Below are 13,631 nucleotides of genomic sequence, written 5' to 3'. Positions count from 1 at the left end.
TCTTCACTAAAATGAAACAAAGATGCCTTGATTGCTCAATTTTAGCCAATGAGGTGTCATTTTAAAGCTTGCAAAATGCTTTCAAAGCAGAAATACTTATCTCAAACTTGACTTTTAACCTGCAAAGCCCCCCCTTTTTTTTTTTTTTTTTTTTTTGGATGTGCTGCATCATCATGATCATGGCATCAAATAAATTGCTGCTGATGATAATTCAGGTCACACAATGGCCAAGGACAGAGAGCTGTCAAATCCCCCTGTATGGTGGTGGATCAGCATTTGTTTGACCATATTCATTAAGGTCTGTACATGTAGGTGAATAAATTGGGTCTACAGGATCTAAATTCCACCAATATTTAGTGAGAACTAGATGCAAAATGTTTAACTTTGGAAAAAAAAAAAGTGACAGATTTTTTCAGGTCGGTCCGGAAAGCGCAACCTAACTTTTTTTAGGCCTCATGGAAACGTTTGCTTGATTTTAGCCATTGTAACAATTTCTACATTGTCTTCAATTTTTGCTGTTGGAAATTTCGATCAAATCATCTGGCATTAAAGCCTTTTATGTATGGTATGATCTTGTTAAATTTGGAATTTGGTTGGGTTTTGTTAAGCTTGATTTTTTTACATAAAGTAACATAATTATGTATAATTTACAAAGCATCCCAAAGTTATTGGAATCAGCCAAATTTATTGTGTTTGTACTTTGTAGTGACAAGAGAGCCAATTTTGAAAATTTTAATTTTAAAATACATTAAATCTCTCATAGAACATGTACATTAGAACACTGGTCACAGTGAAGTGCCGAAGATACTAAGCAGGCTTTCTTTCATTTTATGTCATTATTAGTTACGGCTGAAAATGTCGGCCAGAAAACCTTCCTGAAAGTTGTTATAATTTAATATATTATTTCATGTGTGGCAAAGAATGAAAATATTAAAATTTTTAAACCAAAATTGTGTATTATCATAGCTTTTAAACTGGGTTTGAATTTAACAAAGCGTGTGTAAAAACTTCATAAAAAGCACATCCACATCAACAGTCCTGAGCAAAATAACAAGGACACTGCCCATGGACCGGGTGTGTCTTGTTATTGTAGGAATTGCCCTCTTCTTACTTCATAGGTTTTAATGATGTGTCATGGGTGTGACCATTTGTATACATGTAGGTCGCTGCTTTTTAAAGGAAAATATAAGTCTGTGATGAAACCAAATTGGATAATTCTAATTTCTCAACTTGTGGTATTTAAAAAATAAAAATTGAATGAACACAGTTTTCAATATGTGTACACGAACCAACCGCATATTCAAACTACAACACGAACACACAACCTTGGATGATACAATAATAACCAATCACGAGTGCATTGGCATGGTTGGATTCACTTCCACATTACGAACACACAGATCGCACATGCTGGCGTACATCGCGTAGTGTACGCAGAAAGTCATCAAGCTGTGTTTATTCAACTGAAATTTCTACTGTAGCAGATGTAATCTTTTTTTGAGAATTTCTTGGAAAACAATGTCAAGGTCCTTCTCATAAAAGGTTCCGAGGCCATAATTGAAAACTATTAAAGTGGCACATTGTCACTGATGACACATTCACAGGTATACCACAAAACAGTAAATGTTTTGCAATTGTCAAAACACATACTTCCACAGATTTTGTGATCACACTAAATAATTTGAAGCCAAATCAAGGGTTACCAAATACATGTAATTAACCTAAATTTTTGCCAAGGTCTTCCAATGAAAAGCGAAAGACAGGTCAAGTACAAACAAATTACAATGTACACAAATTCTGTGCTCATTCATAGGAAAAATGAATTTGGTAAATTGTTATCAAGCATTGAACTTGAAGTGAGTTCATTGATGTCATAATATTACAAGGTTTATTTTTCATCTCCAATTGGGTAAATCTTAATTTGTTCCTACAGAAATGGTGATGGACTGATGGTGTTACTGTTCCTATAATTCTCGGACACAGCATATTACATGTATGTACCTTTGAAAGCGGGGTAAGGTCTGAGCTTCTGCTAATGCACCACAGATACTTACACACACACACCTGGACACACTGCCCTGACACACTGCCCTGGCACACTGCTATGCAGGGCTAACTCTTGCACCAAAAGATCCCGAAATACATGTTAATGTACAATGTACACCTGTGTCCGAGAATTATAATCTACATTGTAATGTATAAATCACAGAAATTGTGATTCCAATAAAACCTGAATTCAGGCAGAAAACAAGAAAAGTGGCATCCCTGATATTAGGCCAAAAAACATACGATGTTTGCTTGTCCTCCACCGACCCTACATGTAATTTTGGAAATTCCAGAAAAAGGTTTTATTTTCTTTCAACATTTTTGACATCCTGAAAGTTTTTTTACAGTTTCTACACACTTCTAAACTGTTTTAACAACATGATTCACAACTATTTGGGCTATTTATTTATTTTTATAGGCCCAATTCTGAAAAAGTTGTGGAGGACAAGTAAACAATCTTTTTTTTTTTTTGGCCTTACTTATAGTACATACTGTATTACAAGTTTTGAAAGGATACAAATGTATATAGGTTCTCAATTAGTCTCCGTCCAGAAGTCTTGACTTATAACGTCACCATCAAATTCTATGAAGAACGATTTCATATTATATAACCTGGAATAATGCTGGAGCAAATTATGCTCACTCCAACATAACCAACGTGGATCATTCATCAAACCCCAGTATATTTTCTTCCGTCTCTTGTAGATTCATTACGCTGCGACTATAGCGTTTCACACCCTGGAGCATCTCCCGGGATTGTTTATCGCCGCAGTGTCGCCTGCCACTGAATCCCCTGAATCAATTAATGCACCACGTCATACATGAGGACTATTTAAGATCTTAGTATGTCCACAAAGTAATATCATCGCCAATCAGGTTTTATAATGCAGAGAGCTGGATAATACTACTCCAAGTGTCATATTTTTAAAACATTTGATGTTATTTGTTACAATTTATAATTATTTACCATTGGAGATGTACAGTGATTTGATAGTTAGCGATTCCAAAGAGTTGACACACTTTTATCAAAATGTCCAGAAGGTGATTACTAGTGAGACTGATGACGGGTCATTGACTTGGCAGCTGTATAATTATGTACAGTACATTTATATGTACAATATTGTACATGTATGCACAAGTTGCAGTTCTAGTGCAAATTGGGGTGATATTCACTAATTCAGGACTTAAAATATGGTATACAGGGATGGTATATGGACCAGGGGTGATCAGGACCCCCCCCCCCCCATCAATGCCTCCTCCAAATTCACAAAATAGGCCATGAACAAATTTGGCATTTGGCAAAAAGCAACAAACACAAGTCAGAAGGATTGTCGATACTTTTTCCGTTAAATAAAAGGAAAAGGAAATTCAGCCTTGATCAGCTGGAACATCAACTACCTGTACTAATTCTTTAAGTTTCCGATTGATATTTATTTACGCAACAAAACATTTCTCTTGCTCACAATGTTTTCATTACTAAATGTGGCTATTGATCAGGAACTTCATGCATGCATGCAATAATTGCAACCAGCAATCAACATGAAGTCATTATCCACAATTTGGGCCACAACAGTGTTTTGCAAACACACTTTCACAGTCTGGTGATCACTTTATTTTACATGTACCAGACTAAAAGTCCTATACATGTGTCAAAAATCAAATTTGTCATGTCACTGCTATATTGAATGTTATTGAAAAGATTCATTGGGATCAGTAGGCAAATTCAAAACACAGGGCCTAGATTTCGCCTTGGTTTGTGAGAATCAAAATCCATCATAGTCACTGCACTTACTGCGAGGGGGTATCCAAAAGTTTTTGACATCACTCAGAAGTGAAAGAGCTATACCGATGAAATTTTGTCAGTGTAATCACTGGTCCTTATGTACATTATGGTCCAAAAATGGTCTCATAAGTATGTTTACTTTTTTACAGGTGGCGCTAGATGGGCAGTAGGCGCATAACCTGCAAGATGGTAAAAATTGAGGCACGCAGCGTGATTAAGTTCCTGCATTTGAAGGGTTAGGCCTACAATGCTCAGAAAATCTATGATGAAATGAAAGCAATCTACGGTGATGATTGCCCATCATATGGCACTATTGCTTTTTGAAAAAGGAATTTCCAAACTGGCCACGTCCCTCACAGATGAGCCAAGAAGTGGACATCCATCACTTATGGATGATGCGGCCACAGTGAAAAAAACTCAAGAAAGTGGAGGATCTTATCATGAAAAGGTTATGAGCCTACTTCCCATCTAGTGCCACCTGTGAAGAAAGTAAACATACTTATGAGACCATTTTTGGTCCATATAGGACCAGTGATTACACTGACAAATTTTCATCGGTATAGCTCTTTCACTTCTGGGTGATGTCAAAAACTTTTGGATACCCCCTCGTATGTATACGTATGTATGATACATTGACAGAAGTTGATTCTCACAACCAAATCCTACCAGAATCATAACCAGAATCGATTCTGTGATTCTCATCGAAATCTAGGCCCTGAAACAGGTTCATAATAACACATACATATATGGTCATTTTCACGGTAAAGGGTGTAACTTTGGATTTTTAACATTTTAATCCGTAGTGTTCTAATAAAGCCACAGAATTCCATAATTTTTGGCCACATAAGTCATCTAGTTAGCAGCTACCTTGGGTAGCATAATCAGCTTTGGGAGTTACTGCGTTCAGTTTTAGCAGGCTTAAATGTACTTAATATTGCCATTTTGAAAAACTATAAAAAACAGTAACATTTTGTAAAACCCTGTGTTTTCTTCAGTTAGTTCATGGATAATTTTTCTTATCCTGAAAGTACAGTCATATGTTCAGTAAACACTGCCACATTAGATTTAATTGTGAACGGCCCTGTATTTTTGAGAACCGGACTTGATATTTATCGTTTGAGGCTTCATTTTCCGTTAACAATTGTTAACAAACTTTGTGGGTGTAGCTTTGGTTCATAATTCTTGGTTATTTCTTCACTTCTTCTTGATTCATAACAGTTGTTATCTTAACTTGAAATGGGTAACAAAAATTAGCCGATTTGCAAGCTTTTAAAATTTTTATAAAATCTTGACTTCAAATAGCCGTTTTTCCGTTAACTTTTTTTTTTTTCCGAAACAAACTGTTCAGCAAGCTTGTGCAAATATAAATAAAAGAGCTCATCCAATCTATTTATTAAAATGTAGCAAACTAGATCCTCAAGTCACATGTTTTTAAATCGTGGAGATATATATCACCGTTTGAAAATGGGACCCAATACAAACTTTCCGTTAACAATTGAAGCCTCCGAAACAAATGAAGCCTCCGAAACAACAGTAAACTTAATTATCCTCTATGCATATCTAAATTGGTGTGTTTCATACTGATATCTGCATTGTAATTATTACTTGATATGTGCAGAATGTCATAAATTTAAAAAAAAATTGACATTATGGTTAATGTTTGAAAAATATACTGATACCTTAAAAAGCCTGTTTCGGAGGCTTCACATGCAAAAAACACCATACTTAACAAATGGGTGAAAAAAATTAATGTGTGATAAATCTACAATATCTGCCGCATAGAATCATTGATTCAATACACACAAGAAAATAACAGCTTAGATGATCCCAACACTGTTGTTTTCAAAAAACTACTTCTGCAATGTTTAACAATTGTTAACATGAAGCCTCGAAACAAAAAAATGACTTGCTGTGATAATTTAATTTTGTCACAACTGAAATTCAATACTTAGAAGCAAAGCATGAAAATTGGTAATTGTGATATTTTTTACCTATTTTTTTATGTCAACTTGTAGTAGTTACCTAAATATTTTACTTTTATGATCACCTGTGTTGTTAACTGAAGCCTCCGAAAACACAAATCGCTTGAATTGCCAATTCTAAAAAATAACTCCAATTTCTGTGAAACTTGGCTGGGAGGTTCTTTTCATCAAGTAGTATTTGTACATGAAGTTAGACATTCAAATTATTTTAGGAACCCAATTAAAACTTAAAAAATATGTTTAAGGTTTGGAAATTTCCATTGTCAATGACACTTGATGTTAAAAATTTCAAAACTGCAATTACAAACATAGCAAAACATGGTATAAAATTTAACTTATATCTGTTGACTTACTTTGGAATGGAATTTCACATGTATTCCAGCTTTCATGTCAAAATTTTCTGAGGTTATGTAAAATACTTTTTTTCTTAGATTTTAACCAAAATGTTATGCAAATGTCAAATTTTTTATTAGAAATCAAAAGGTTTAAGCCTTGAAACATTATTTTACTTGAAATTAAGTTGCTTCTATGCATGATTTCAGTAAACAGAAACATATTTAAGTGGTTTGAAATTTTGACCCTAAAAATCAAAAGTTACACCCTTTACCGTGAAAATGACCATATAGCATTTCTAATCCAAAAAAATGTACTAAATACACACTTCTCTCCACAAGTTCTGGAATATTATGCAACAGGTGTTGCCAAAAGGCCTAAAACATATATTCTTTGGATTAGAAAAGATGTTAGATTTTTGTTGTTTTCAAAAGATAGCAGGCCGAAAAATGAAAGAATAATTTGTAAACTTTTTTTTTTTTTATATAATTACCTAGCTGGGGGGTTTTCAACCCCCCGAGCTAGGTACTGTTTTGCTATCCGATTCTTCTTTCTTTCTTCTTCTTCTTCTTCTTCTTCTGGCAACAAACTTCAAAATGCTTCTCCTCCTACATGTTACACCCTACAATTACGTAACTTGCACATATGTTTCGGCTATATCCAGTGCCCATAGGGTGCAAACAGAATTGGGATCAAAGGTCATTAAAGGGGAATTTTTGGTATATAACCAAATACCTTAAAAATGCTTCTTCTGCCACATATTACATAGCACAATGACGTCACTTACACATCTGCATGGGCCTGTTTCAAAATTGTCGTAATCATGTCGGACGGAATTTGATAGCAAATATGGCTGTCATTTTTGTTCCAGAAGTACTGGACTGGTTTTATTTTACATGGGTATGGATATGGTACATAGCTATCATGCTATGGCAGTATTGTCTGAAAAATCCTTGATGGCTTCGTGTAGGACGGAAGAAAGTGACCATGTCGGACGGAATCGATAGAAATGGGGTTCCCAGGCTTTTGACATTCAAATTGATATTCTATTGAAAGTTACAACAATATCTTATAAAGTCCTGCCAAATAGTCAAAGGAACATTCATAAATTAAATTTCTCATACAATCTTTATTCAACAATCATTGTCAAGGAAACGGCAACATCTCAAAAATGGGCCATGTCGGACGGAATGCATCATGTCGGACGGAATGAAATGTTGACTTTTTTAGCAACTTCTCAAAATTTAATATTTTTTACCTGCATTATAAAGATAAGGTCATGTACTAATGCTGTATATACTTTTAAAGTATTGACCTCTATTTATTAAAGATGTAATAATGGAAATATTGACAAATTCCATCCGACATGCTAGATTCCGTCCGACATGATAATGAATTGAAAATTGGTCCCCAACTTGCTTAATTTTGAAACTTACTTCTTAGAAATGAAGTTACAATACATTTTATGTAAGATTCATATCTATTCTTTCATAAAATAAACTTTTTCTTATGAAAACAACAAGATTTCTTAACTATTTTGACGTTTTTTCATGGGTATACAAAAACACAAGCATGTCGGACGGATTTTTTGGAAACAATTAACAAGGGCTCCTTGAGCACTTATATTTCAATTGTTTTATTTTTTTGTACTTACACAATAAATACACACCTTATTTAGTTAATCATTTAAAAAATTAAAACCATATGTCATCAACTTTAGACTTCTTGCAATTTTAAAAATGTAAACACTGAATTTTCCATCCGACATGCATGAATTTTCTTTTCTAAGAAGTGTTTCCTGTAAAAACCTACTCAAAATTTTATTTATTTATTCCTGTGAAGTATCCATGAATTTAATGTAGAAAATGAATCAATAGTTGTTTTAGTCAATTACCTTTAAAAAAAATGGACAAATTAAGGGCTACATGAAAACCAGCATGTCGGACGGAACTGTTTACAAGGGCACATTTTGCATTGGCCCCATGCAGGATAATGGCATATTTCCCACTTAAAAATGACCAGTTTCATCATGTGTACTTTCCTGCAGTCTGATTGAACAAAAGTAGGATGTTCTGTACAATGTACACAATAATGCCAATTAGCCTAGGATAAGGCTAATGAAGTGAAATGATTAGTTTCCAATCACATTTTTTTCAGTGAAATATGAGGTCATGATTTCATTATTCATTATTTTGGAAAATTTCATTATTGTCAAAACTTTTGTTTATATGGCTATTACCTAGATATTGTTGATGAAAGACCATCTCAAAACAGGTATTAATGCTAAGATCATCATTACAGACATTTTGCAACAGATTTAAAAAAATCTGAATTTGTTTTTTTTTTAAAGTGCTTACAATTTTTGTAGGCACTTGAAACATGACGAGGTAACCCTTAAATTCCATTATTTACTACATCCTCTACCTACAACTAAGGAAAAATGCTGATTAGGCCGTATAAAATTAATGTTTTGGTTCTCGTCCAGAGGATTTTCATGAATTGATGAGGGAGGAGGGTTTTTTTTTTTTTTTTTTTTTTTTTCAATGTAAAATTAGCATTGTCAGTAGTTTTCGGTCTTCTCCAACAGTGCTCGAGGAAACGATGAGGCCCTTTTTTTTTTTTTTTCAAATGTGAGATTCTGAGGATAAACCCCTAGAGTACCACAAAAGACTTGGAAGTGATGCTTGTTCTCTAATAAACTTATTTATATGTATGAAGATTTCATAAATCATTCCAAAGTCTAAAAAATTGAAAAATTCTAAAAAAAAAAAAAATCTGACAAATCCCAGAAATTGAGGAGGGAGGGGAGGAGAACCAAAATATTAATTTTACACGGCCTTATGATCAGCAGGGGATGTCAGATATTTTGAGAGTTTCAATTTTGGTTATTGCCATCTCAATTTGCAGATAATTGACTTTTTTATAAAAAATAATGAAAGTTTCGGTCAAATTGAAAAGACGATGCGGGCGGGTGACGGGAAACTAAGAATCAACTTTCATTAGCCTAATCTGTGCAGAACAAGATGTACATGTAGCACATAATTATGTGCAGACTGCAAATAAATGCTTTGCACAGGGCACTGTGGGATGAGCAGTCTTTCTGGCTTCTTTTACATTATTTTGTGTGTAATTGTAAAGATACCAGTATCAGGCAAAATGAGCTTCTGATCGATGTAGATTTTAGCGAAAACTATGTTTAAAACAAACAAAAACATGCCATACCTGAGACCATAATACCCGCCTCCAGTCTCCATACACTCAGAGTGGCTATTTTGGCTATGAGTCATTTAGTCTATAGTGGCATTTATTTCTTCAACATTTTAAATAAACTGACATGCATGCACTTTATGTTTTCTTCTCTGTGTACATTGTACAGTGTAGTGAGTGTGTCGGCCTACACATGTATTTGAAGCGGTAACTTGTTAGCTAAAAATTTCAAATTTCAATGTACTTGAGGCCCTACATCAGGGCCCTTAGTTATCATGAAAAGTGTTGGGATTTAAAATAACAGACTACTAATCTATTTTCAATTACACAAAATAATGTAAAAAAGTCATTAATTGGAATTAAAATATGAGCTTGTAAACCTTCACAGTGAACACACACACATACAGTGTAAGCAGACATGTGTGAGCAGATTAGAAGCCAGAAAAACTGCTACATGTACACCTTGTTCTGCACAAATGACAGATTATCCTAGGCTAATTTGCATATCGTGTACATTGTACAGAACATCCTACTTTTGTCCAATCAGACTGCAGGAAAGTACATGTGATGAAACTGGTCATTTTTAAGTGGGAAATATCCCATTATCCTGCATGGGGGCAATGCAAAATGTGCCCTTGTAAAGAATTCCGTCCGACATGCTGGTTTTCATGTCGGACAGAAAAAAATGTAGCCCTTAATTTGTCCATTTTTTTAAAGGTAATTGACTAAAACAACTATTGATTCATTTTCTACATTAAATTCGTGGATACTTCACAGGAATAAATAAATAAAATTTTGAGTAGTTTTTTACAGGAAAAACTTATTGGAAAATTCATGCATGTCGGACGGAAAATTTAGTGTTTACATTTCTAAAATTGCAAGAAATCTAAAGTTGATGACATATGGTTTTAATTTTTATATTTATCAACTTAGTAAGGTGTATATTTATTGTGCAAGTACAAAAAAATAAAACAATTGAATTATAAGTGCTCAAGGAGCCCTGTTATTTGTTTCCAAAAATTCCGTCCGACATGCTTGCGTTTTTGTATACCTGTGAAAAAACATCAAAATAATTAAGAAATTTTGTAGTTTTCACAAGAAAAATGTTATTTTATGAAAGGATAGATATGAATCTTACATAAAATGTACTGTAACTTCATTTAGAAGGAAGTTTCAAAATTGAGCAAGTTGATGACCCATTTTGAAACAGGCCCGCATCGGCTTTACCCAGTGCCCATACCTTGCACTCAGAATTGGGGTCAAAGGTCATTAAGGGGGTAAAATCTTACAATTGCCTTATCTCAACATCTGTAAGGGGTGTGGGGCTCAAAATCAGTGACAACAAATCTCATGATCAGGGAACATTTTACAGGGGTCAGGTCAAAGGTCATGCAGAGGTCAAATTTTCAAAATGCATTTTCTGGACATCTGTAAGGGATACGGGGCTCAAACTCTTGTGACAAGAAACTTACTGACTAGGGGAACACTTTGGAACGCTGTGCAGAGGTCAGGTCAAAGGTCATCTGGGTCAAATCTTAGAATTTAATTTTCTGGGCATCTGTAAGGAGTATGGGACTCAAACTCGGTGACAACAAATCTCATGAACAGGGGAACAGTTTGCAGGGGTCAGGTCAAAGGTCATGCAGATGTCAAAGTTTCGAAATGCATTTTCTGGACATCTGTAAGGGATACGGGGCTCAAACTCTTGTGACAAGAAACTTACTGACCAGGGGAATGCTGTGCAGGGGTCAGGTCAAAGGTTATCTGGGTCAAATCTTAGAATTTAATTTTCTGGGCGTTTGTAAGGAGTAAGGGACTCAAACTCGGTGACGCCAAACCTCATGACCAGTGGAACCTTTTTTGGAACATTTTGCAGGGGTCAGATAGGCCTACCTCTAAAACACCAACATGCCCCAGCTAGGTTTGTGGTCTATGACCACCATTTGCCACTAGTATTTACTTGTATCGATTTTGCAATCTACATGTCTATTACCATAAATGGCACCATTAACAATGACCTACATGCAGTCATGTACACACAAGTTAATAATTGGTAAAGTGTAACAACCTTCAATTTCCAAGAACCAGGCTGGATCAATTCTGTTTAGAGCAGGAAGCAAATTTATACTAACCTTTACCTGCCCAGGGGTTTCTTATTGACTAGAATTGCAAATCAATGCTCTACACAAATGTGATACAGCACAGTTTTGGAACAACTGAAATATTTTCAGAACACTTGAGCAGAATATAGGCTTTTCCTTATTTCGGATACTAATTGTACATTTATATATTGTACGTACATGTACAGTTAAAGCCATATTATAACATTTGCTGAGGAAGACGCCCTCACTGAATTTATAAAATTCCTTTTTTACACGATTAAATTGTACTTTATTAAACCAATATACCCTGCAAAAATCAAGACTCTAGGTGCTGTAGTTTTGTCAAAAAGCGAGATTTTGAATAAAACGCCGAACCGGTAGCTTTATTATTACGATGGAATTATTAGTCGAACGCATACACGATGTTCATAACACACAGTACGTTACACGGCGTGCGGGATGGTGATACACAACAAAGGGTCGTACCACAACATGACCGCTGTCGCTGGTAGTAAATTCCAATTTTCTTTGCTTTGCCGTAGTTGTTCGCTCGAAAATAAAAGGGATATATCTGACAGTAAAAGCTAATATTTTATGGCAAAGAAATGCTAATCTATTTTGTTTGAAAATGTTATAATATGGCTTTAACTTAAGAATGTTATATTTGTAAAAGAATTAAAATGCTCATTATTGCTGGTGAAGGTGAATTTGCAGTAATGCGAGTAGCCGCTGACGCAACCTCTCTGGATAGTATACTAATAGCAACAGAGCCCGAAAGTAGTGCTATAATGCGAGTAGCCGCAGTCTGTGGCCCTCACGGACTTAGCGAGCGCGTAGCGTGAGGAACCGAGCGTGCGCGAGACGTTCAATCGAAGCGCGTCAGCGCGAGGTTGCTGACGCAACCTCTCTGGATAGTATACTAATAGCAACAGAGCCCGAAAGTAGTGCTATAATGCGAGGTGCTCAACCAGTAAAAACATGCTCAGATTACAATGCATACTATACAAAATTGATCATGGGATCATTGCATTCTAATATCGAACAAATTATGTGAACAATATAATATGAATGTACAATCAGTCTCCGAAATAACGAAATAAACTTTAACTATTTCAGTTGTCCCCAAAATGATATTTTTGGGTACAAAAAACAAAATTTTTGACAGTGTTTGCCCTGGAAAATGCGTAGCTAAGAAATAGGAAACATGACACTAGCTTCCAATTTTTTTGACCATTTGTACCAATGTTGGTTAACTCAGAAAAATGGTTTTAATTAATTTATTCAGAACTGAACATGCTGAAGAAGCGGACATCACATGTATACAGAATACAATGTGCTAGTGCTGATCCGTATATTACTTGATGATACACATGAAATTGAGGGAACATAGTGACACATTATATGTTTTGATAAAAAAATTTATCAAACAACTTTTTAGTTAGGCTACTATGACTACAAGATTCAATTCTTTTTGAAATTGATGCATCTGCACAGCCCTACACCTTTAATCATCATTTTAATTAATTTCCGATGACATTGAATAAAATCATATTGAAATCATCAGGACATTAACTAATTGATGATCCTATTAAATCATCAATCAGGCAAAACCTCATAACTCCAATAGCTGCCACATGTTAAATATGTACAATACAATATATTGTATTGTACATATTTAACACATAGCAGCTATTGGTGTTAAAAGGTTTTGCCAGAACAGCAACGATATGATCAATGGAATACAACATGAAATGCTCCTCGGAGCAGATAGGTCATAATTAATAATCAGACATAGGATGTATTTATGACAAGTACTCAATTAGATCTAATTCTAATGATGTAAACATTTAGGAATAGGAGTGCAACTCAATCATGACAGATGAGATAGACTTGTACATAAAGCCAGCAACGCATTTTGTCATCAACATGCGCTGTCCATCCCTCATTTTGGACAGAATTTGTAGTCACAAAAGATGACCGGTACAATTACGAATAGGGTGCAACTTGCTAGACTTGAGTCCAGTCCTCGTTTACAGAGTTTAGGGTTAGGGTTTAGGGTTGGGGTAGGGCAGTCTTGTAATCAGACTAGTCGAGTTGCACCCTTTTCGGCAATCGCTCCAGATGACCCAACTACAGAAAATAATCAAGACTCATGAGCGATTACATATGGACCCAAAT

General features: G+C 35.0%; 1 protein-coding gene across 9 annotated transcripts in view; it reads right to left on the bottom strand.

Moving 5' to 3' along the window:
• Positions 1 to 13,631, bottom strand: part of LOC140141132 (dual specificity protein phosphatase CDC14AB-like) — a 130,524-nt gene that overhangs the window by 102,977 nt on the left and 13,916 nt on the right. The window lies entirely within an intron of this gene.

This window comes from Amphiura filiformis, chromosome 19 (assembly GCF_039555335.1).
Source record: "Amphiura filiformis chromosome 19, Afil_fr2py, whole genome shotgun sequence".
NCBI classification, from domain to species: domain Eukaryota; kingdom Metazoa; phylum Echinodermata; class Ophiuroidea; order Amphilepidida; family Amphiuridae; genus Amphiura; species Amphiura filiformis.
This window is presented reverse-complemented; position numbering and strand designations above follow the sequence as displayed.